This window comes from Delphinapterus leucas, chromosome 8, assembly GCF_059928025.1.
Source record: "Delphinapterus leucas isolate spDelLeu-1000000601 "Yukka" chromosome 8, BTC_Dleu_Yukka2, whole genome shotgun sequence".
NCBI classification, from domain to species: domain Eukaryota; kingdom Metazoa; phylum Chordata; class Mammalia; order Artiodactyla; family Monodontidae; genus Delphinapterus; species Delphinapterus leucas.
In genome coordinates, this window is record NC_143136.1 from 67,318,003 (window position 1) to 67,345,296 (window position 27,294).

The following is a 27,294-nucleotide window of genomic DNA, read 5'->3' on the forward strand; positions in this document are numbered from 1 at the left end:
CAAGACCTGACCCCACCCAACATCCTATAGGATGGGACACCTCAGGCCAAACAACTAACTGGGTAGGGCCACAACTGCCCATCAGCAGACAGGCTGCCTAAAGACTTCTTGAGCCCAAGCCACCTCTAGATATCCCTCTAGACATGGCCCTGCCCACCAGAGGACCAAAACCCAACTCCACCCAGCAGTGGGCAGGTGCTGGCCCTGCCCTCCAGAAAGCATGCACTAGCCTCTAGACCAGCCTCACCAACCAGGGGGCAGACACCAGACATAAGAAAACCGTAATCCTGTGGCCTGCAGACCCAGACAGCCTACAGCAGGCCAGCCCCTACCAAGGGACCAGCTGGGTCCCAGCACTGCCCACTAGCAGGACAACATAAGCTTCAGGACACCCCAGACCCCATACCTAATTGTGTCAAGAACTTGTTCCTCTGTTCCCCAACCAATGATCTAACACACCAGCTCTGGGATCCCTGGGCCCTGCAGCCAGATTCTAGGACCTGGCTCTGCCAGCCAGTAGCCCAGCACTAACCCCATGATCTGGCTTCACCCTACAGTGGGCAGGCAACAGCCCTGGAGTCTTCTGAACCCTGACTCCACCCACCAGCTAGTCAGCACTAGCCTGGGGTCCCCTAGGGTTCTGCAGCAAACTGTCTCATGACTTGGCCCCACTAACTAGCAGCCAGCAGCATCTGCACAGGGCAGGAACTGGCAACCAACTGGGCTACAGGCCAACCAAGCCTACCAGACCACCCACATAATCAGCCCACCACAAAAGAAGGAACCACGCAGCCCTCTTAGGGGGAACCCCTAGAGCATATAGCTTGGGTGATGAGAGGGGAATGTGCTGCTGGGACACACAGGATGTCTCCTACAGAGGGCCACTTCTCCAATGTCGAGAAATTTAATAACCTACTACATATATAAATATACAAATAGCAACTTAGACAAAATGGGGAAGCAGAGGAACATGTTCCAGACAAAGGAACAAGATAACACTCCAGAAGAAGAACTAAGTGGAGATAGGCAATCTACCCAAAAAAGAGTTCAGAGTAATGATCGTAAAGATGATCAAAGAACTTAGGTGAAGAACGGATCCACAGAGCAAGAAGTTAGAAGTTTGCAACAAAGAGAAAATATAAGGAACAACCAAACAGATGAAAAAATATAGCAACTGCAATGAAAAATACACTAGAAGGAATCCACAGTAGACTAAATGATACAGAGGAACGGGTCAGTGAGCTGGAAAATGGAGTAGTGGAAATCACTACCACTGAACAGTAAAAAGAAAAGAAAATGAAAAGAAGTGAGGACAGTTTAAAAGACCCCTGGGACAACACCAAGTGCAGGAATATTTGCATTATAGAGGTCCCAGAAGGAGAAGAGAGAGAGAAAAGGACATAGAGAACATATTTGAAGACATAATAGCTGAAAACTTCCCTAACCTGGGAAAGGAAACAGTCACCCAAGTCCAAAAAGCACGGAGAGTCCCATACGGGATTAACCCAAAGAGGAATACACCAAGACACTGTAACGAAAATGACAAAAGTTAAAGAATATTAAGCAACAAGGAAAAAGCAACAAATAACTTACAAGAGAACTCCCATAAGGCTATCAGTTGACTTATCAGCATTAACTCTACAGGCCAGAAGGGACTGGCACAATATACTTAAAGCAATGAAAGGGAAAAAGCTACAAGCAAGAATACTCTACCCAGCAAGGTTCTCCTTCAGATTTGATGGAGAAATCAAAAGCTTTACACACAGACAAAAGCTAAAAGAGTTCAGCATCACTAAACCAGCTTTATAACAAATGTTAAAGGAACTCCTTTAGGCATAAAAGAAAAGGCCACAACTAGAAACAAGAAAATTAGAAAATGAAAATTTTAACCAGTAGAGGAAAACCTACAGTAAAAGTAGGAAATCATCCACACACAAGGTTAGTACGGAGGGTAAAAGAAAAAAGCAGTAAGATTCTGTATATCCACAATAAGCAGTTAAGGGATACACAAAATAATTAGATGTAAAATATGATACCAAAAACAGTAATCATGAGGAGAGGAGAATATAAATGCAAAATTTTAAAAATGTATTTAAAATTAAGAGATCAACAACTTAAAACAATCAAGTATATATATAAACTGCTCTACGAAAACCCCATGGTAACTACAAACCAAAAATCTATAATAGATATACATACAAAAAGGAAAAGGCAGTCCAAACATACCACTAAAGATAGTCATCAAATCACAGAGAACAGAACAAAAAGAAGAAGGAAGGGGGAAAAAAGACCTACAAAAACAAATCCAAAACAATTTAAAAAATGGTAATAAGAACATACATATCGATAATTACCTTAAATGTAAATGGATGAAATACTCCAACCAAAAGACACAGAATGGCTGATGGATACAAAAACAAGACCCAGTATATATGCTGCCTACAAGATACTTGATCTAGAGACGCACAAAAACTGAAAGCGAGGGGATGGAAAAAGGTATTCCATGCAAATGGAAATCAAAAGAAATCCAGAGTAATACTTATATCAGAAAAGATAGACTTTAAAATAAGACTGTTACAAGAGACAAAGAAGGACACTACATAATGATCAAGGGATAAATCCAAGAGGAAGATATAACAATTGGAAATGTTGGGTTGGCCAAGAAGTTCATTCAGGTTTTTCCATAACATCTTACGGAAAAACCCAAATAAACTTTTTGGCCAACTCAATATATATGCACCCAACATAGGAGCAAGTAAATTTATAAGGGCACATATTAACTGACATAGAAGGATAAACTGACAGTAACACAATAATAGTGGGGGATTTTAACATGCCACTTACACCAATGGACAGATCATCCAGACAGAACATCAATAAGGAAACACTGGCCTTAAATGATACATTAGACCAAATGGACTTAATTGATATATAGAGCACTCCATCTGAAACTGGAATACACATTCTTTTAAAGTGCACATGGAACATTCTTCAGGATAGATCACTGAGGCCGCAAAACAAGCCTCAGTAAAAAAAGTGAAATTTTATCAAGCATCTTTTCCGACCACAATATTATGAGACTAGAAATCAACTACAAGAAAAAAACTGCAAAAAAACCCCCAAAACCCACCACAAACACGTGGAGGCTAAACAGTATGCTACTAAACAACCAATGGAGCACTGAAGAAATCTAAGAGGAAATTATTGATAAAATATACCTATAGACAGGGGCTTCCCTGGTGGCACAGTGAATAAGAATCCACTTGCCAATGCAGGGGACACAGATTTGATCCCTGGTCTGGGAAGATCCCATATGCTGCGGAGCAGCTAAGCCCATGTACCACAACTACTGAGCCTGCGCTCTAGAGCCCACAAACTACAACTACTGAAGCCCGTGTGCCTAGAGCCTGTGCTCCATAACAAGAGAAGCCATTGCAATGAGAAGCCTGTGCACCGCAACGAAGAGTAGACCCTGCTCGCTGCAACTAGAGAAAAGCCCGCGCGCAGCAACGAAGACACAACACAGCCAAAAAAAAAAAAAAAAAAAAACCTATAGGCAAATGAATACAAAAACACAAAGATCCAAAACCTATGCGATGTAGCAAAAACACTTCTAAGAGGGAAGTTAATAGTGATACAAGCTTACCTCAGGAAACAAGAAAAATTTCAAATAGACAATCTAACCATACACCTAAAGCAACTAGAGAAAGAAGAACAAACAAAACCCAAAGTTAGTAGAAGGAAAGAATCATAAAGGTCAGAGCAGAAATAAGTGAGAGAATAAAAAACAATAGAAAAGATCAATGAAAATAAAAGCTGGTTCTCTGAAAAAATAAAATTAATAAATCTTTAGCCAGACTTATCAAGAAGAAAAGGGAGAGGGCTCAAATCAATAAAATTAGAAATAATAAAGAACTTACAACTGACACCACAGAAATACAAAGGATCATAAGAGACTACTATGAACAACTATATGCCAATAAAATGGAAAACCTAGAAGAAATGGACAAATTCTTAGAACGGTATGATCTCTCAAGACTGAACCAGAAAGAAATAGAAAATATGAACAGATCAATTACCAGTAATGAAAATGAATCAGTAATTTAAAAACTCCCAACAAACAAAAGTCCAGGGCCAGATGGATTCATAGGTGAATTCTACCAAACATTTAGAGAAGAGATAACACCTATCCTTCTCAAATTGTTCCAAAAAATTGCAGAAGGAACACTTCTGAACTAATTCTATGAGACCAGCATCACCCTGATACCAAAACATGACAAAGATATCACACACAAAAAAATTACAGGCCAGTATCACTGATGAACATACCTGCAAAAATCCTCAACAAAATACTAGCAAACTGAACCCAACAATACATTAAAAGGATCATACCCCATGACCAAGTGGGATCTATCCCAGGTATGCAAGGATTTTTCAATACCCATAAATCAATCAATGTGATATATCACATTAACAAACTGAAGAATAAAAACCATATGATCATATCAACAGATGCAGAAAAAGCTTCTGATAAAATTTAACACACACTTAGGATAAAACTTTCCAGGAAGTGGGCCTGGAAGGAACACACCTCAACATAATAAAGGCCATATGTCACAAACGCACAGCTAACATCATACTCAACAGTTAAAAGCTGAAAGCATTTCCTCTAAGATCAGGAACAAGAGAAGGATGCCCACTCTTGCCACTTTTATTCAACATATTTTAGGAAGTTCTGCACCAATTAGAGAAGAAAAAGAAATAACAGGAATCCAACTTGGAAAGGAAAAAGTAAAACTGTCACTGTTTGTGGATCATATGATACTATACATAGAAAATCCTAAAGACTCTACCAGAAAACTATTGGAGCTCATCAGCTAATTCAGTAAAGTTGCAGGATAAAACATGAATATACAGAAATCTGTTGAATTTCTATGCATTCACAATGAACTAGGAGAAAGGGAAATTGAAGAAACAATCCCATTTACCATTGCATGAAAAAGAATAAAATACCTAGGAATAAAACTACCTACGGAGGCTAAAGACCTGTCCTCAGAAAACTATGACACTGATGAAAAAACTGAAGACAACACAAACAGATGGAAAGACATAGCATGTTCCTGGACTGGAAGAATCAACACTGTTAAAATTAATATACTAACCAAGGCAATCTAGATTCAGAGCAATCCCTATCAAAATACCAATGACATTTTCCACAGAACTGGGACAAATAACTTTAAAACTTGTGTGGAAATATGAAAGACCCTGAATAACCAAAATAATCTTGAGAAAGAAGAACAGAGTTGGAGGAACCACACACTCTGACTTCAGACTGTATTACAAAGTTAGTAATCAAAATAGTATGGTACTGGCACAAAAACGGACACATAGATTAATGAAACAGAATAGAGAGTCCAGAAATAAACTCACAAACTTATGGTCAGTTAATCTATGACAAAGGAGGCAAGAATATACAATGGAGAAAAGACAGTCTCTTCAATAAGTGGTGCTGGGAAAACTGGACAGCTACATGTAAAAGACTGAAACTAGAACACTCCCTAACACCATACACAAATTAAACTCAAAATGGATTAAAGACCTAAATGTGAGACCGGATACTATAAAACTCTAAGAGGAAAACATAGGTAGAACACTCTTTGACATAAGTTGTAGCAATGTCCACCTCCTAGATTAATGAAAATAAAAATAATAAAAAATGGGACCTAATTAAACTTAAAAGCTTTTGCACAGCAAAGGCAACCATAAATAAAACAAAAGGACAATCCACAGAATGGGAGAAAATATCTGCAAATGAAGTGACCAACAAGGGATTAATCTCCAAAATATATAAACAGCTCCTGCAGCTCAATATCAAAAAAACAAACAAACCAATCAAAAAATGGGCATTTCTCCAAAGAAGCCATACAGAGGGCCAAGAGGCCCATAAAAGATGCTCAACATCACTAATTATTAGAGAAATGCAAATCAAAACTACAATGAGGTATCACCTCACACCGGTCAGAATGGCCATCATTAAAAAGTCTACAGACAATAAATGCTGGAGAGGGTGTGAAGAAAAGGGAGTCTTCCTACACTTTTGGTGGGAATGTAACTTGTTACAGCCACTATGGAGAACAGTATGGAGGTTCCTTGAAAAACTACAAATAGAACTACCATATGATCCAGCAATCCCACTCCTGGGCATATATCTAGAGAAAACCATAATTCAAAAAGATAACATGCACCTCAATGTTCACTGAAGCACTATTTACAATAGCCAAGACATGGAAACAACATAAATGTTCATCAACACAGGAAGAGATAAAGAAAATGTGGTACATATATACAATGGAATATTACTCAGCCATAAAAAAGAATGAGATAATGCCATTTGCAGCAACATGAATGGATCTAGAGATTATCATAGTAAGTGAAGCAAGTCAGAGAAATACAAATATCATATGATATCACTTATACGTGGAATCTAAAAAAATGAAACAAATGAACTTATTTATAAAAAAGAAACAGACACACAGACTTCGAAAACAAACTTATAGTTACCAAAGGGGAAAGGTGGGGGAGTGATACATTAGGAGTTTGGAACATATACACACTACTATATATTACATAGATAATCAACAAGGACATACTGTATAGCACAGGGAACTCTATTCAGTATTCTGTAATAACCTACATGGGAAAAGAATCTGAAAAAGAATGGATATATGTACATATATAACTGAATCACTTTGCTGTACACCTGAAACTAACACAATATTATAAATCAACTATAACATAAAATAAAAATTAAAGTAAAAAAAAAAAAAGAAAAGAGAACACTCGTACACTGTTGGTGGGAATGTAAATCTGTGCAGCCACTGTGGAAAACAGTATGGAGGTTTCTCAAAAAACTAAAAACAGAACGAGCATACGATCCAGCAATTTCACTACTTGGTATGTATCCAAAAAAACAAAAACACTAATTTGAAAAGATACATGCACCCTGATGTTCATGTTAACATTTACAGCAGTACTTACAATTGCCGAGACATGGAGAAAACCTGTATCCATCAACTGATGACGGATAAAGAAGATGTGGTGTATATATATATAATGGAATATTACTCATCCATAAAAAAGAATAAAATTTTGCCATTTGTAGCAACATGGATATGTTAAGTGAAATAAGTCGGACAGAGAAAGACAAATAGTGTATGATATCACTTATATGTGGAATCTAAAAAATACAACAACCTAGTGAATATAACAAAAAAGAAACAGACTCACAGATATAGAGAACAAACTAGTGTTTACCCATGGGGAGAGAGAAGGGGGGCAGGGCAATATAGGGAAAAAGGGTTATTATGGGATTATATGAAATCATGTGTGTGATACTTTTGAAAATTGTTTTGAAAAACTGTTTTGAAAATTGCTTAAAAGCACTATAGAATTTAAAGAATCTTTTACTCAATAAAAAAAACTAAACAAAGAAATTCTGCTAATGTCCTCATTAACCTCAGCATCATTTTTATGATAACTATTATAACAATTGCTAAATCTAGGTAGGAGGTATGTGGGTTATAATTACACGTGATTTTTTAAACTTCCCTGCATGTTTAAAATTATTCATAATATAGTTGGGAAATAAGTTATTAAGACACTCCTATTATAGTGACCAGCTGCACTATACACGTGGGGAGGGAGAGATTTAATTTATGGTCATTTGTTTCCCTTCTACCAATGAAGAATTTTAGGCAAGTCAGGGGGGATGTTGCGATGCAAGTATTAATTTGGCAAAAGCAACTTGCTGTTGGCAAAGTTTCTCAAAGAGTTTTATTGCTAGGTCTCAACTAAAAAACATACACTTCAAGATCTGACTGAACACATCATTATTTGTAACAGGAAGGACAGAAATAAGAAAAATAAAATTTAAAAGGGAGAGTGATGAAGATGATAGAGGAGTAGGACATGGAGCACACCTCCTCCCACAAATACATCAAAAATATATCTACAGGGCTTCCCTGGTGGCGCAGTGGTTGAGAGTCTGCCTGCTGATGCAGGGGACATGGGTTCGTGCCCCAGTCCGGAAAGATCCCATGTGCTGCGGAGCGGCTGGGCCCATGAGCCATGGCCGCTGAGCCTGTGCGTCCGGAGCCTGTGCTCCGCAACGAGAGAGGCCACAACAGTGAGAGGCCCGCGTACCGTAAAACAAACAAACAAACAAACAAATCTACATTTGGAAGGATTCTCACAGAACATCTACTGAATCCTGGCAGAAGACCTCAGACTACTGAAAGTGCAAGAAGATCTCCACATAATCAGGTAGGACAAAAGGAAAAAGAAAAAAAAAAAGAGAGAGAAAGGAATTGGGAGGGGACATACACCCCTGGGAGGGAGCTGTGAAAGGAAAAATGTTCCCACACTTTTGGAAGTCCCCTCACTGTCAGGGAGAGCAGCCAGGATGGTGGGTTGGGGTGGGAGTGCAGCAACAGGTTTGTGGAAGGCAAAACAGAGAGAGACATGCACAGACGGTTGGTACAGGCACCCGGCACTCCCCAGCCTGAGATGTGCATCTGCTGGTATGGGCAGGGGCTGGGTGAGGAAGCTTGGGCTTCAGAGGTCAGACCCAGAGAGAGGACTGGGGTTGGCTGCGTGGAGACAGCCTGAAGGGGCTGGAGTGTGTTGCAACTACAACTGAGGATGTACGCGAAGAAGCCTGGGCCTGCCAGAGAGGCAAGGCACCATTGTTGGTGGGCAAGCGAGGAGAGGGGTGGGACTTATAGGTGCCTCTTTCCCTGTGTGTGTGCTCTCAGGCAACAGGACACCACCTACATGAGCTCCAGGGGCAGGTGCAAGCCGCCACTGCCATCGTGGGCTCTAGAGGCGGGTGCGGGCCACCACTGCTGCTGAGAGACCCATGAGCGGGTGCCAGCCGCTGCCTCCACAAGCACAGGCCCTGGGAGTGCACGTGGGCTACCGCATCAGTACATGCCCTTCAAGGGGATAACAGCACATGCTGAAGAAAGATGTGGAAGGCATCCAAACTAAAACACAGCCCTCACCAAAAATATTAAACCCACACAAGCTACACAGGGACGCTCCTGCATATAAATAGCCTTCCAAGACTACAGTAGATAATTGTTTCTCCTAAACTCACAGAGTAAGAGAAATATAAGTAAAATGAAGAATCAGAGGAACCATTCCCAGTTAAAAGACCAAGAGAATTCTACTGAAGGAACAATGAAACAGACTTCTTCAGTCTAATAGATACAGAGTTCAAAAAGGAGGTAATGAAAATACTGAAGAAATTAAGAAAGGCTATTGACAGAAATGCAGATTACTGTAAAAAGGAATTAGAAACTGAGGAGCCAAAAAAAATTAGGAAATTCGTTTGCCAAGATGAAAGCTGAGCTAAAGGCAATGAATAGCAGAATGAATAATGCAGAACGAATAAGTGAACTGAAACACAAGAATAATGGAAATTACCCAATCAGAACAGCAGACAGAAAGCCAACTGAAAAAAAATGAAAGCAATATAAGAGACCTGTAGGATAATATAAAGCAGCCAATCTATGCCTAACAGGAATTCCGGAAGGAGAAGAAAGAGAAAAGGGGATTGAAAATGTATTTGAAGAAATTATGGCTGAAAACTTCCCAAACCTAAAGAAAGAAACAGATATCTAGATACAGGAAGCACAGAGGGTGCCAAATAAGATGAACCCAAACAGACCTACACCAAGACATAATCAAAATGGCAAAAGTTAAAAATAAAGAGGATTCTAAAGGCAGCAAAAGAAAAACAAAGAGTTAATTACAAGGGAACCCCCATAAGGCTATCAGCTGATTTCTCTACAGAAACATTTCAGGCCAGAAGGGAGTGGCAAAATATATTCAAAGCCTTGAAAGGGAAACATCTGCAACCTAGAATACTGTACCCAGCAAGTTATCATTTAGAATAGAAGGAGAGAGAAAGAATTTCTCAGACAAGCAAAAACTAAAAGAATACTGCAATAGCAAACCTATCCTAAAAGAAATGTTGAAAGGTCTCCTCTAAATAGAAAAGAAGCAAAAAGATATAGGAAAGAGAATACCACAACTGGAAAGTAAATCACGTAAATAAGCAGATCAAAAGATCAAATACAGATCAAATACAAAAAGAAAAACAATTATTTGTGAAGCGACAAACACAAGGATAAACACAAGCAAAAGAATAAAGATGTAAAAGGACATCAAAATCATAAAATGTGGGGGAAGAGAGTAAGAAAATGTTGATTTTTTTTTTTAAAGAATGTGTTTGAGCCTATATGACTATCAGTCTAAAGCAAGCAGACATAGGAAGGGGTTAACATACTTGAAAAACAGCGTAACCACAAATCAAACACGTACAATAGATTCACAAAAAACAAAAAGAGAACACAAGCATAAAAGTCAATCATCAAACCACAAAAAGAAAAACAAAAGAAAAAGTAACAAAGATGAAACACAGAATCAACTGGAAAACAAGGTTCAAATGGAAATAAATACATATTTATCAAAAATTACCTTAAATGTCAACAGACTAAATGCTTCAATCAGAAGACATAGAGTGGCAGACTGGATAAAAAAACAAGAGCCTACAATATGCTGCCTTTAAGAGACCCACTTTAGGGCAAAGGACACACAAAGATTGAAAGTGAGGGTATGGAAAAACATATTTCATGCAAATGGAAATGACAAGAAAGCGGGGGTCACAATACTCATATCAGACAAAATAGACTTTACAACAAAGGCCATAAAGAAAGATAAAGAAGGACACTATATAATGATAAAAGGATCAATACAAGAAGAGGATTTTGTGCTCATCAATGTATATGCACCCAATATAGGAGCACCCAAATACATAAAACAAATACTAACAGACATAAAGGGAGAAACTGACAGGAATACAATCATAGTAGGAGATTTTACACCCCACTCACATCAATGGACAGATCTTCTAGACAGAAAATCATTAAGGCAACAGAGATCCTAAACGATACAATAGAACAGTTAGACTTAATTGTTATTTTCAGGACATTACATCCAAAATAACCAGAAGACACATTCTTTTCACAGTGCACTTGGAACATTCTCTAGGTCTGACCACATACTAGGGCATAAAACAAACCTCAACAAATTCAAGAGTATAAAAATTATTTCAAGCATCTTCTCTTGACCACAAGAGCATGAAACTAGGAATCAACCAAAGAAAAAGAAATGAGAAAAAAAAATGATTACATGGAAATGCAAAAACATTCTACTAAAAAAACTAATGGGTCAACAAGGAAATCAAAAAGGAAATTAAAGAATATCTTGAGACAAATAACAATGAAAACACAACCAAACAAAATCTATGGAATGCAGCAAAAACAGTTCTGAGAAGGAAGTTCATAGTGATACAGGCCTTCCTCAAAAAACAAGAAAAATCTCAAATAAACAACCTAACCTACCACCTAAAAGAATTAGAAAATGAGGACCAAACAAAACCTAAAATCAGCAGAAAGAAATAAAGATCAAGGAGGAAATAAACAAAATAGTGATAAAAAAATAGAAAAAAATCAGTAAAATGAAGAGCTGGTTCTTTGAAAGGGTAAACACAACTGATAAACCAAGTCACCAGGCTCACCAAGAAGAAAAGAGAGAGAACCCAAATAAGCAAAATAAGAAATGAAAAAGGAGAAATATCAACTGATACCACAGAAATACAAAAAACCATAAGAGAATACTACGAACAATTGTATGCCAACAAATTTGACAACCTAGAAGAAATGGACAAATTTCTAGAAACATAAAGCCCACCAAAACTGAATCAAGAAGAAATAGATAATTTGAACAGACCTATCACCAGAAGTGAAGTAGAATCTGTAAAAAAACACAAAAAACCAAAAAAACCTCCCTACAAACAAAAGTCCAGGACCAGATGGTTTCACAGGTGAATTCTACCAAACATACAAAGAAGAAATTTTACCAATCCTTTTCAAACTCCTCTGAAAGATTGAAGAGGAGGGAACACTCCCAAAGCCATTCCATAAAGCCACCATCACCCTGATACCAAAGCCAGACAAAGATACCACCAAAAAAAGAAAATTACAGGCCAATATCTCTGATGAATATAGATGTAAAAATTCTAAACAAAATATTAGCAAGCCAAATCCAACAACACATAAGAAAGATCACACACCATGACCAAGTGGGATTTACCCCAAGTTCACAAGGATGGTTCAACATACACAAAATCAATGTGACACACCACATCAACAAAAGAAAAGACAAAAACCACATGATCATCTCAATAGATGCAGAAAAAGCATTTGACAAAATTCAACATCCATTCATGATAAAAACTGTTACCGAAGTGGGTATAGAGGGAATATATTTCAATGTAATAAAAGCTATTTATGACAAACCCACAGGCAATATAATACTCAAGTGAAAAGCTGAAAGCCTTCCCACTAAAATATGGAACTAGACAAGGATTCCCACTCTCAATTCTTCTATTCAACATAGTATTGGAAGTCTTAGCCACAGCAATCAGACAAGAAAAAGGCATAAAAGGTATCCAAATTGGAAGAGAAGAGGTAAAACTGTCATTATATGCAGATGACATAATACTATATATAGAAAATGCTGAAGACCACACAAAAATTACTAGAAGTGATAAATGAATTCAGCAAGGTAGCAGGATACAACATATTAGAAATCAGTTTCATTTCTTTACACTAACAATGAAATAACAGAAAGGGAATGTAAAAAAAAACTTTTTAAAATTACACCAAAAAACCCCCCCAAACCTTAGGAATAAACCTAACCAAGGAGATGAAAGACTTATATGCTGAGAACTAGAAAACATTAATAAAGGAAATTAAAGATGATTCAAAGAAATGAAAACATATCCCATGCTCTTGGATTGGAAGAATATTGTTAAAATGGCAATAGTACCCAAAGCAGATTTAATGTGATCCCTATCAAATTACCCATGATTTTTCACAGAACTAGAACAAATAATCCTAAAATTTATGTGGAACCATTAAAGACCCAGAACTGCCAAAGCAATCCTGAGGAGAAAGAACAAAGCAGGAGGCATAATCCTCCCAGACTTCAGACAATACTACAGTAATCAAAACAGTGTGATATTGGCACAAAAACAGACGTATGGATCAATGGAACAGAATAGAGAGCCCAGAAATAAACCCACACATCTATGGTCAATTAATCTTTGACAATGGAGGCAAGAATATAAAATGGGAAAAAAACTCTTCATCAAGTGGTGCTGAGAAAGTTCGACAGCTGCATGTAAAGCAATGAAGTTAGAACATACCTCACACCATGCACAAAATAAACTCAAGATGGCTTAAAGATTTAAACCTAAGACATGACACCATAAAACCCCTAGAAGAAATCATAGGCAAAACATTCTCTGACATAATTCGTACCAATGGTGTTTCAGGAGGAACAATGTTTACACCGAGAAGAGGAGCAAAGAGTCTGAGGGTGGTGGGCTTATGGTGAGTTTTGTTAACAGAGTGTACATTATTCTAGAGTGGTAAGTTTGTTCCTTAACTCAATGAGCATGTATATGTTGATGATTTTCCTTCCACCAGGCACTGTACTGGGTGATAAGGAAACAAAGACAACTAAGACACAATTCTCGTCCTCTAAGAATTATAAACTAATGAGAGTTCATGAAACACGGTCATAAAGAAAACTATACTAGAAAATTAAGTCGCCTGATTTTCTACCAGGTCATTTGTCATTTTCTTTTTGATTTTTGGGAGTTCTTTATATATTTTTGATACTAGCCCATTGTTGGTTACATACACTGAAAATCTCTTCATGTTTGTAGCTTGTTGTTTCCTATTCTTTGTGTTTTTAATGAAAAGTTCTTGTTAAGTAATTGAGTATATCAATATTTGCTTTTATAGTTAAGCTTTTCTGTACCATATTTAAGAAATCCTTCCCTCCCTTGAAGTCAGAATGGGGTATTCACTGATATTTTATTTTGAAAAATTTTAAGTTTTATTTCTTAAATTTAAGGTCTGAATGCATTTGAAGTTGATTTTTTTGGTATGGTGTGAGATAGTAATCTATTTCTCCTTTTGCCCTCTATATGAAGAGTCAATTTTTTGCAACTCTATTTGCTAGATAACCATACTTTTTCCCCAATGACCTGATATACCATCTCCACCATTTCTGAAGTTTCCTAAATTAATAAGTCTATTTTGGGTCTATTTTTTCTGTTCCATTGGTCAAAATGTATATTCCTGCACCAAAAACACACTGTCTTCATTACATCAGCTTTATAAGAAGCCTTTATATATTGAAAGGAAGTCACTCCTTTTTCTTCTCCTTCAGAAATATCTTGGCTATTTTTGGCTCTTTGCTTTTCTATATAAATTTTAGAATAAACTTTAAGTTCTGCAACACTTGAATGGGAATTTTACGGAAGAGTTAATGTTAATTAATTAGCCAGACGGCTAATAAACATGAAGAATAGCTCAGCTTCATCAGCAATTGAAGGAATGCAAATCATGACCACAAGGAGATATCATTTGAACCTACTGACAAAAATTCAGAAGTTTAATAATACTAAAGAGAGAATATGGACCAACAGAATCTCTTGTATACTCTGGTGGGAGTAGAAATTGGTACAAACACTTTGGGGGGAAAAAAAGGATGGAATTACATAATATTTAACATTTGCATGTATCTTTTTACCTCTCTAGATGCAGTCTCTAGCTTTCTCCACTTTGCTCTGTGTTTTTGGAAGTTGATCTTTAGAGACTTTAATCAGTGGGTTCCCTGGCATTCTGGTTGGGTTGGGTTGAACTAATGAAAGACCCCGGCAAAACAATGGAGAGAAGGGTTGGGTGTGAGGTCAGGGTTTTAGTGAGATCAGCTCCCTCTGTGCCAGGCTGTTGATTGGCTGAGATCTACTAAAAGCTAGAGCTCTGTTGAGTAACACTCTCCTACAGCTGTAGCTGCCCTCTTCAGGTTCCAGTAATTCCTCCCTCTCCCTGCCTCTTCAGAGATGGGGATGCTTATGGCTCCCTGCCCTTGCTAGTGCTAACGTGCTTCATTAGCCCGTAATAGTTCCTTTATTTAACTTTCCTCAGTTATACAATTTGACCTTGTTCCTGCCAGGACCCTCACTGGTACCATCTAAAACTTAACAATTTCACTCTTAGGCACATACCCAAGAGAAACCAAAGCAGGAATGCTTTCCAGGAGACATGTACAAGAATGTTCGCAACACACTTGGCACAGTTTGGTAATAGCAAAAAACCAAAAACCAAGCGGGGAAGGGCTCAAAGCCAATTGTGATATATTTGCAAGCTAATATCATACAAAAGTGAAAATTAACCGTAACACATGCAGCAACACAGATGAGTGTCCGTAACCAAAAGTTGAGGAAAATTTTTTGAAGCAAGCCATAGAAAGCATGATAACCTTTTTATAAAACTGAAGATTATTTATATGTGCTAAAACTTTTTAGAAGTGAGCCATGACAAAAACAAATTTAAGACTGTGGTTACCTCTAAGAGGGAGGAAAAGGGTAAGATTAGGGTAGGCAAGGAGGACATTGGTAGGTTATTGGTAATATCATCCTATGTTATGAATTAGATGGTGGATTAAGAGGTTAAAATTAATAAATTGGTTAAATAAAAACAAATGTATAATTGATTAAAGTTAAAACATAAAAGCAGGTTTAGGAAGCCTGGAATTCCAGGATAAGAGTTTCATATTTATCCTCTAATCTTCTGAAGTTTTTGAGCAGAAAAGTGACATAACTATACATTTAAGTTAACTTGCCAGAAGTGGACAAAAGCAGAAATTCAGAAGGATCCTTTGTGAACTGATGGCATTCTGGTCCTGGAGTCATGGCAGTGGCATCAGAAGGAAGAGAAACAGGGCTAAGTATTGATAGTATTCTTTGTGGAAATACAGAAGGCCAAAACAAGAGAGGACTGAAGTAGGAGGCCAAGAGTTAATTTTCCAGGTTTTGAAGCCTGAATTTTAAATACAGTCTTTTAAGGAGATATGAAGAATTTTAAATTGTTTGATGCTGTCTCCACAGTGGCTAAACTTATGCTAAATAAACTGAATGCCTCCATTTCTTGGGCTTCTCCCAGTCCTATTTACTGGGAATTAAATTCAAGAGTAAAGCTGTCACACCGCAGAACCACCGCTGGGTTTTAGCTGCATCCGTTCAATCAGTTATGTCTGTCTAGCTGATGCATATTATCCAAATTTGGGTGGTTTTTTTTTGTATTTTTGTTTCTATATGGGAGGGGTACCATTAAAAGATATACAGGGACTTCTCAGCTGAAAAACTGAAAGAAACCTTATTCCAAATGATAAGTTGTCACTGCTTGAATGTCAATCATTCTTAAATCCTGAACACAATTTCATAACCAACATTTCTCTTAAATATTTAAATGGTATCCTATTTCCTACATTCAATAAAAATAATAAACCTTATTAGCGAATTCAATCCTGTGGGTTGAGTTGTTAATCCCAGTACTCTATTTATACAATTATTTTCAAGTTTATTTCCTATTTTTATCTTGTCCTTCAACTGCAATATAGTTCAGGGTTGCCTATTTTTAGTGCACTCAAGTACCACGGGCAGAAATGCTTCAACACTTCACTGTATAACCATGGCAGTTCTGCACCTTCCCTCCTAGCAGGCGACCTGTGCTTATGTCATCTGTGTCTTCCAACTTAAAGGGTGAGTCTAAATTCTCCTATTTACCAATCATAAAGAATACCCATTTTGTGGCAAGAAGAAAAAGAGCAGTAAAATATTTTGATGACCCTGTATTTTAGAGGAGACTTCAAAAACCTTGTCTAAAAATAAGACATTTAATGCAAGTGCCAAAGATCAAGTAAATCATTTTTAGTAATCCTAGGACTTTTGACTGTGTCCAGGCTTGATTTGGGGAATCCTACTATAAGAATCGTTTTATTCTTTAAGAAAAAAATCTGAACAAAAGCCTGACTTCTTGCAGAATCTTTGACAACTTTTTCTTTTTTAAACCCTTATCTAGATGAGCTGTCTGTGAAGCAAGCTGACCTTCATTTAAATATGAATTTAAAATCTGCCTCACATGTCTGAGTGGGGGCAAAATGCCAGGTGTATTTAGGGATATCTGGTTAATATTGCTGCAGATTATCCAAATCAGCTCACTCCTAGAAGGCTGAGAGTACAAGCAGAAAAAGAAGTGACTGTAATTAGGACGTGGAGTTGTGGAGTGAGACAAACATGGTTGGGTGAATGGGGTTGTGCGTTTCCTCTTTGGCACTCAGGCTGTCCATGCCATCTGCTGCAGAATGGGAGGAACAACTGGGCTTGTCCTCAACAAACACTGGCAGTTGGTCTTTTCATTTCCTCCCAGAAGAATTTGTCTTTACTAGGACAAAGGTCTCTGGAGCATCACAGAGATTTATGCCTTAAGAAATGCAGTGAACCATTTGGAAATCAAGATTGCTTTCTTGAAACTTTAAGTGGTCATAAAGAAATGAGAAGTGGAAAAATAAATTATTCCGAGGATGTCTGCCCAACACAATGGTCCTAATGTGAAATTCCATTTGCTACTCGCTTGAAAGGGTACGATTTACCATAAAAATATCAAAGATTTTGAGACTCAGTCACCAAGGAGTGTGTGGAATAGCAAAGTGAAGTATGGTTTCTCTTGGTTGCAATAGAAGAAAGCGACACATGAACATTTAGAGAGATGTTATATCCATGTGATACTATTCACATTATACTTCCCTTAAAAGTTATTTATCCAATTATTTATTATTTTCCCATTACTAACTTTTGTTCTCCATGAGGGAAAAACCATACCTAGTTTATCCTCCATGCACAGTCCATAATACATAATAACAGCAGCAGTTAACATTTTGCCCTTACCATTCGCTCTTCTAAATGCTTTACTGATATTAATCATTTAATCTACTACAACAGGTATTATTACATCCATTCTTACAAATGAAGAAATTGAGGAACAAAGTACCCAAGATCATATCTAGTAAATAGAAAACCAGAACATAAACCCAGGTACTCTGACACTGAGTCCTCATTCTTCTATACTACCTGTCATATTAAGCATGTGATGTAAGTATTTGTTGAGAGAATGAATGACCAATTCAGTAAATTGCTTTTTAAAATCTTGACTAGGTGAGAAACAGGTCATTTAAATTTTTCGTCTCTCTCATTAGAAATACTGATCCACCTCCCTACAAATGTAAGAAAATAGTTATAGCCAACTGTATTGATAGCATGATAATGACAATAACCAAACTTCAATCCTGATACAACTATTGTAGAATTCCCTCCAATTCTAAAGAGACATCAAGAAAATCTGGATCATTTAGGTTAAATTTGCTTAAACCTGTCTTGATTTCCATTTAAACATATTCTGCCAGAAATACACACGAATACATTAGGAGGCACGGAAATCTTTCACAGTATTTGTAAAGTGGCTTACAGACTTAGAAATTTCTATAAGTGAGTTAATTGATTTTTAAAACCCTCATTAAGTGCCCACTCTCTAAAGTACTATGGCTCTAATCAAGTCACCACCTCTTCCAAGGCCTTTAATTATTCCTTCTATAGAGAAGGACTTCGAACAGACACTTTCTCCAAATTCAAATTCATTGTAATGATTATTACCTGTCTCCATTTTAATAGATTTTTCCAAGGGAAAAGGTGAATTTCATTGTTTCATAAATAAAATTCTTTAAGAATCATAAGAAATAACATATGTGTACTAGTAAATACATTTGCTTGTTTCAAAACTCTACTTCATGATAAAAGTACAGTCATATTTAACTAAGGAGAGATTTTATTGGTTTTGTTCAAATCAGTTTCATTCAGGAGTGTTGAGGAAAGCAGTAAGGGTTGCATTCTGGACCGGGACACCAGAGAGCTGGGTTCTTGTCCTGGTGATGCTCCCAACTTACCAGGAGATCTTATCCAAGTCATTTCTCAGAGCCTCAATTCCTTCATTAGTAATACTAAGGTTCTATGACATGACCCTTGCCTCTTCCAGAGAACATATATTTTAATAAATTACAGAAGTACTATGAATTTAACATTTTAAAGTAGTCATTTTTAAGGGGAAAAAAACCATCCTTTCTTGAAATCTAGATTCCACCTAAGTGATACTGTTTCTCTATGAAGAGACAGAATGAGCTATGGTGAGGTGGCTTGTGTAAATGATCTCATTCGGGAGGTACCGAGGGGACAGAGACTTGTCATTGCCAAGTAAGTCACATTTAAATTCCCTCAAGCCTTGAGAAATAATGTGAGGGAAAGTGCAAAAATAGCACAGTCATTCCTTTGGACCAAGTTGACTCCTAGGCCTCCTGAGAGCACCGCAGCTGTGTATTCATCTATACGCAAAGAGAAATAAGAATCTTCTATATTTGGCACACGGTACTCTTCTATATACCAATGTGCTCATCTATCAATATATTTTATGCTGAGCCTTTCGGTAAGGAAAGTTCCACCATGCACACTGCTTCATGCACAGCTACACATGTTGAAGATGCTTTTTTTTCCCCTGCCATATGGAAAACTGCGAGAGCACAGAGCCACACTGAACCAACCAGAATGAAGCTAGAGGCAGCTGTATCTGATTGAAACCGTGGAGAGAATCGAGACTGACAGAGTTGCAGGGCTAGAAGGTTAATGAGTCCATAGTCCTGCCTCCAGGCAGAACTGTCCTGAACCATTCCAGGCAAATGACAGCTCAGCCTCTTGGAAAATAAAATCTTCAAAACACGCTTCGGTAACATTTCATTGTCTAAAACGTCCTTATCCTCATAAAGTTCTGAAAGCAATATAAGTCCATACTCTTCTGTTTGATCTCCCTGTTGACAGATCTATAGAATAATAAACTGACAGAAATGTGGAAGATGATGAGAGCCTTAGAGGTGGGTCACAGACCTGGTTATCATCCTCCCAGAGACCTCAGAGGAGGGAATAATTAGCACATCTGTGGACTCTGGTTCTAGTTACAGTAATATTATGGGTCCAAGTATTTGTTTATTATAAATCAGATCTACTATTTATCATACATTACTAAATAAAATTTTGCCTTGCACTCCATAGCAAGAATCATAGGTTTAGCAAACACTGTCTGAGCTGAAACATTTAATCAAGGAATAGGTTCTTACATAAAAAGGCAAAGGAAGTACAGACTGGTGTGCAAATAGCCCCATACTTCTTTATTTACTAATTTTGTTACAGCATTCCAATTTATGGTTACATTCTTACATATAATGCTTCTATAAGATTACCGCCTCTTATGCCTCTGGGCATTAGGAACCATGAATGGGTTGGTGGCGTTATATAAAGACAAGTGTAGGCCATTTGCGGATCAGGGTTCAAATCCCTTGTCTGCTACCTACATCTGCATGGTTAAGCTGCTCTATCTGAGGCTTATTGCCCTTACCTGTAAGAAGAACTACTAATACCTATTTCACACTGATCTTGGAATATTAAATGGGAAAATATTGGTAAAAGCACCTAGGACCTGGCAGGCAGTAGCATAAGTGTTAGTTGACCACTAACCATGAATCTGATCTGCTACATGCTGCCTTTCTTTCCTCTTCCCCATTCCGTAAAAGTTCCGAGAGAGGGTGATTGAATGTGGGACAAACCTGCCTCCTCTGACTGTCACCAGGCTGTGCTTCTGCTTCCATTTGGCCTCTCGTCTATTGCTGATCCCCATGCTAACTTATCAGGGGATTTCCCTTAGGGACATAAAGGGTAAGAGCAAGGAGACCTTACGATGCCAAGTTAAATGCGATGCTGGATTTTAACTTGATTTTTAAAAAATCTGTGCATGTTACGTTTGTGCTAAGAGCAAGTATTTGGAATTCAGATTCTAAAACACTATATTCATTTTTAGAAAGCCGTAATAGAACTGCTTTGTGCAAAGGATAAAAAGACTGATTCAAAGATAGACTACTTTTTAGTTCACAGGAGTGAGCAATAAGAGGAACTATTATTCATTGTGAAGTAGAAATGCTAATATCTACAGGGTTTGAAATACATTTAAATAATGCCTTATTGTCAGAGAAATATGTTCTTATTACATAACAGATAGCTATAGAGACATTTTAAATCACCACTCCAATTTTATGATCCAGAAACCACTGATACTTGAGTACATTTTCTCTTTTCCTACACATATTCTGACAAGCAGGACTGCTTTTAAGTTCAAGTTCTGCCACTTCCTAGTTAGTTGGTGTTGGGCATTAGTTTCTTGAAGCATCTGTCACTGCATCTGAAAACTGGTATCAACTTCATAGAGTTACTGTGATGACTTGTGAAATAATGCATATGAAGCACTCAGTACTGTGTATGGTACATAATAAGCATTCAGTCATGTCAGCCATTGTGATTATTCTTTGTTGTGTATTATTTAAAATGGAAAAATGACAATTGAAGGAGAGGAAATGAAGGTCACTAGCAAGCTGTTTTGTCTTGAGCTCTTGGAGCCAGTACAGTACAGAAAGATTTCTCATGCAACAACATCAGAGACAATTTATTGAATGCTTTACTATGTGATTCCAGACACTAGGATATTATAACTGATTTAATCCTCACAACAGTCCTGAAACAGGTGGTATTACTATCTTCATTTTACAGATGAGTAAACTGAGCCAAAGACGGGTTAAGTATCAATAATATGCAAAGTCTCACAGCTAAGTGACAAAGCTGGGGTTTGAATGCAATCAATCTAGTTCCAGAGTCCATTCTTGTAAACTGCTGGGCTGCAAGCCCTGTACTTATCCAGCCTTAAGACTTCAGAAAGAGCCCAGAGTCAGCGACAGAGGCATCAATGGTTTAGTGGACAGGGGGATCTTATCCATCTTATCCAAGGTCATACACGTCACCGTGTGCAGACGGTGGGAGGGACATGGCAACAGTCTTCGCTACTCAGGGGGAAAGGAGGCTACCGTTTATAGGGGGAATTGATGTCAGGTTGGTTCAGTTACCAGGGAGACTAGCACCTGGAGCATGGGGCAAGCACGCAGGCTGTTAATTAGGCCCTATAATTAAGAGGACTGGATAGTCATGTGAGAGAAGCAGGGCCTGGTTGAGCAGGGGACGTACAGAGAGAACAGCCATCTTGAATGGCCTCCATGCATTCCACCCTTACACGACCCTTACCATCTGGGTCCACCCCTCTTCCCTGATATGCCTGGGGTCAGGTAGGTAGAGGTGCACTACAATCAAATACCCCACATACCGAATAGACAACTGCAGCTAAAGAAAATAAAGAGTCCAAGAGAGGGACAATCTTTGGGGGCCATGTGCTTATCAGGTCAATTTTTCATGGAAGTCCAAAGGAGGATGATTTACTCCTCTAGCTACAGTGACCCAACAAACTCACTGCACAGTGACACCACCACAGTCACCCAGTCCGCAAACAGATTCCCTCCACTCAGACTAAGACAAAATATAAGACGTTTAACAGGCACAATACAGGGAGAATCATGACCACTAAGCAAAATACAAGCAGTAACAGCCTTATGAAATAATACCGTCTCTACCTGCGGTTTTCATCCTGGCCTGCAGGATCCCACCTGTCCATCCTCACTGCCCATAGCTGGTGCTAAATAATGAAGAAGTGGCATAACAGGCCACATGGTTAATATAATTGTGCCTTTCTCCAGTAGGGAGCCCGGATTAACTACTCTAGTAGTCCTAGGTGGGGCACGGCAGGAGACAGGTGAGCTCTGTTAAGTCCCTTTCTAGTCCTATTCACCACGGGGTGGCAAACCCAAACCACCAGGGCCTTACCTGCCAGTCCCAGGCCCATTTTATAAGGTGTTCCTCTGGGTCTAGATCCTGTGGCAAGGGCAAAAGCAAGTTAGGGTCCTGGCCAATAACTGGCAGTGGGCCTTCAGTCCTTTGGTAGTCAACAGTCGAACTCGGATTGTGTTGGATCAGCTGCCTCTGGGTTAACGTGGCGTAAGCACTGGGATGTTTGCTCCCACCTTAATGGTTGTTTTAAGTAGCCTCGCAGCAGTGGGGTTGTAAGGCAGGTGGAAATGCCAGTGTATGTCATTTTTACTGGCCCATTCCTGAACTTCATGGCCAGGAAGGTGGATCCCTTGGTTCTTATCAATGTCCATGGCGGAGAGGGCGGGGTCTGTATAGCATGCACAGCTGTTCTAGATCCCAAATAATGGTTTTGGGGTTGCTACACGACTAGGATAGACCTCTTGTAATGTCTTTTACCTGTTGTAGCGCATTGTAGACTGCATTTAGCTGTTGTTCCATCACACTACATCATTGTTCCGTCCCCTTCCATGGCTGGGACCTGAGGCCCAAGGGCACTCTTATTAGTTTGCTATTGTCACAGGCCCCTAACAAACACTTCCGAGTAACTGGCCATGTCCAATTCACAAGCCTGTCCCTGAGTTAACATCCCTAAAGCCTGTGTCTTGCTTAGGGCTGGTGGCTCAGGGATATGCTCATCGTACCCAACTAGATAACAGCCAGGTACCTGATAATCCAGGTTCTTGCATTTTGTCTGTATTCACCAGCCATCCCTGGGCACTCAGATGAGTCACAAGCATGGGGCTGCTACTTTTCAACTGGAAAGAGGCTCTGAGGTTAACAGGATTTCATCAGCATAATGGGAGAGAAAGACATCTCTCATGGGAAACAGCTGCCACGGGGCTCCACAAGCTAGTGGCCAGCCACCTTAACCCCGCAACTTTCTGTTCTCCGTCCTTATTTCCCGGCATCTCAGCGCTCACGGGAGTTTCCTCGGCCACCTGGCTGGCTCACTAATTGTTAGGCTGCAAGCCTTGTACTCACTCGGCCAGCCTCAAGACGGAAGAAAAAGTTCGTAGTCGACGACAGAGACACCAATGGTTTACTGGATAGGGGATCTTACCTGCCTGAAGCAAGGTCCTGGAGCGACACCCCACTGCATGCTGTGCGAGGCAGACACTGAGCAGGAAACGCCAGCCATCTTTGCTACCTGGGGGCGGGAGCAGGGGCGGGAGGAGGGACCCGGGTTGGGGGAGCCAGGAGGAGGCCACAATCTAGAAGGGGAATTGACGTCAGGTTGGCTCAGTTACTAGGGAGACCGGCAGTTGGGGCATGGTGCAAGCAGGTAGGCAGTTAATTAGGCCCTATAATTAACAGGATTGGATAGTCATGTGAGAGAAGCTGGGCCTAGTTGATCAGGGCCTAGTTGAAGCAGGGCCTAGTTGATCAGGGCCTAGTTGAAGCAGGGCCTAGTTGATCAGTGAGCAAGAGAACAACCATCTTGAAAGGCCTGACCATACATAAACAAATACAGAAGAGTTTAATATTGAGCAGATATTTTTGCAAATAGTACAGTTTAAGTCAAACACTCTAAAAAGCACTTAAATTTTAACAATTTAAATGCAATTAATTAGAAAAGGACCACAGAGATAAATACCAGGAAAAGAATTAGATGCCCTATTCTTTCAGAAAGAATGTCCCCAAGTGGCTTATTATGCCCATCCAGCAACGTTACAGGGCCTCATATTCGATCCATTTCTTCTGAACTTTGTAGGTAGCTAGAAATGGTTAGGCAGCAAGCAGTGTTCTTGGAAAAATAGATTCGTGTTACCCTTGGAAACAGAGTGTGTTGCAAGAAAGTCTTTGGCATGAAACAAGGCTGAGTATACACAGCCGTCTCTCAGATGGTGTGGGTTTGGAAACGTAAGTGGACAAGCCAAACCCTTTAAGTCTTCCTTTTCCTTTGAACTGAATTCCAGAATGTGTTTTTTATGTTACTGTGTAGCATTTGTGTTTATCCTTATTTATTCCTGCATAATATTTCATTGAGTGGATGTGGCTATTGAATGAAAACAAGATCCTTCAGTCATTCCAAACTGAGTTAAGTTAAAAGTTCCATGCTTTCCAAGCTCATCTACTCATCCCTTTTGGATAGTGAGAGAAACATCCCAAAGCATGGGTGTGGTCAAATGATAAAGGGAAATTGCTGTCAACTTTTGGGGAAAACTGATATGTTCAGATATTGCTGATGGAAGCATAAATTTGTATATTCCTTTTAGAGAACAATTTGGCAACATTTACGAAGCGCGCTATAAATATTCATAATATTTGGCACAGTTCCCCCTATTCCTGTGAATTTATTCTAAGGTAATAATTATAAAGAAAAAAAAACATAAATGGAGAGAGAATTCAAATGTAGCATTAATTATAAATAAAACCTAAGGAACATACTGACTGTTCAACAACAGACAAATAGATAAGTAAAACGTCCATGGAATATTTTGTTCCCTGAAATAATTATAATCATGAACTGTGTAATAACATAGAAAAACAAGACGTTAAAAAGCAGGGCACTAGATGATCTGTTTACTTTGATTATACTATGTGATGTGAATAAACTAGAAGGTAACGTTGAATAATGGAATTAAAATAGGAATAAGGACTAGGTGATTTTTTTCTTCTTAAATTTCTTTAAATGTTGCTTGAGATAGGCAAAAGAACTGACAAATAAGATAAATAAATGGATGAAGAGTTTTCTTTGTCATTAGAAGAGCAGGTAGATTTTCCTCTTCCCACCCCCAGTGTCAGAAACCAACCAAACAAATACATCAAAAACGAAACTCCTTGCCATTTGCCTTTAAGGAGAGCTGCCATGTTTAGAGTTTACATCTCTGAAATAGCCACTCTGGTGAGAAAAGAGACTAAGGACAAACTTCTGGAGTAGGGTCTTCAATTTGCAATAAGATTTCACTTCAAGAGATCATACTCTCCTCCCCTCCTTTCCTTTCCTTCCTCCCTCCCTCCCTCCCTCTCTTCCTTCCTTCCTCCCTCTCTCCCTTCCTCCCTTCCTCCCTCTCTTCCTTCCTTCCTCTCTCCCTCCCTCCCTCCCTTTCTCCCTTCCTCCCTCTCTTCCTTCCTTCCTCTCTCCCTCCCTCCCTCCCTTCCTCTCTTCCTCCCTCTCTTCCTTCCTTCCTCCCTCCCTCCCTCCCTTCCTCCCTTCCTCCCTCTCTTCCTTCCTTCCTCTCTCCCTCCCTCCCTCCCTTCCTCTCTTCCTCCCTCTCTTCCTTCCTTCCTCCCTCCTTTCCTCCCTCTCTTCCTCCCTCTCTTCCTTCCTTCCTCCCTCCCTCCCTCTCTCTCTTGCCTCCTTCCTCTCTCCCTCCCTCCCTCTCTTCCTCCCTTCCTCCCTCTCTCTCTTGCCTCCTTCCTCTCTCCCTCCCTCCCTCTCTTCCTCCCTTCCTCCCTCTCTTCCTTCCTTCCTCCCTTCCTCCCTCCTTCCCTCCCTCTCTTCCTTCCTTCCTCCCTCCCTCCCTCCCTTCCTCCCTCACTCCGTCTCTTCCTTCCTTCCTCCCTCCCTCCCTTCCTCCCTGTCTTCCTCCCTTCCTCCCTTCCTTCCTCCTTCCCTCTCTTCCTTCCTTCCTCCCTCCCTTCCTTCCTCCCTCCCTCCCTCTCTTGCTTCCTTCCTCTCTCCCTCCCTCCCTCTCTTCGTTCCTTCCTCCCTCCTTTCCTCCCTCCCTTCCTTCCTCCCTCCCTCCCTCCCTCTCTTCCTTTTCTTCCTTCAAATATAGCAGACATTTATATTGCTCCTCTCCTCCTTCCTCTTACAAATTTCTTTCCTTGATCATCAATAAGGCTTTAAGGCCCCCTTTTCAATACTTTTTAGTACTTTTTTTTCTTTACCTTCCATCTTTATGTAATTATTTTACCCTTTATTTCTATATGTTATTTACAGTTAATTCACTAGTGCACTTCTACTCTCCCCCTGTTTTGTGTTTCTTTTAAAGATTCCCTGGCTGACTAGCTATAATTTCATTTTCAGTAGTGGATATAAATGAAGGTTAACTTGACTCCAGCTCTTAAACAGCACTTTTATGGTTAAGTGGTTATGGCTAAGTTTATGGTTGTGGTTAAATAATTTCTCAGAAGAACTAAAAGTTAATGGCTTTGCGTCATTAAGAACATCTTCTAATTATTCCTGTCTTTTATTCAAATTCTGTTATAAACAGAGTAAATGCTTTAAATTTCTTTATATTTATACAGTATAAATAAATGCCTTGTGGGGAAATTAACCATACTTTTTCATCTGTTTTTAAAATAGTTTTGGTCACTTAGTGTATATAGTGTGTCACATTGTTGAATAGTATTTCTATTTTTCATTTGTGTGGCGTAAACTAGCCAGGTATGTGCTGCTTAGTCTGTTTGCAGTGATTATATCATCATTTTGTGTTGCCAGTGATTTATTTTCTGAGTTATTC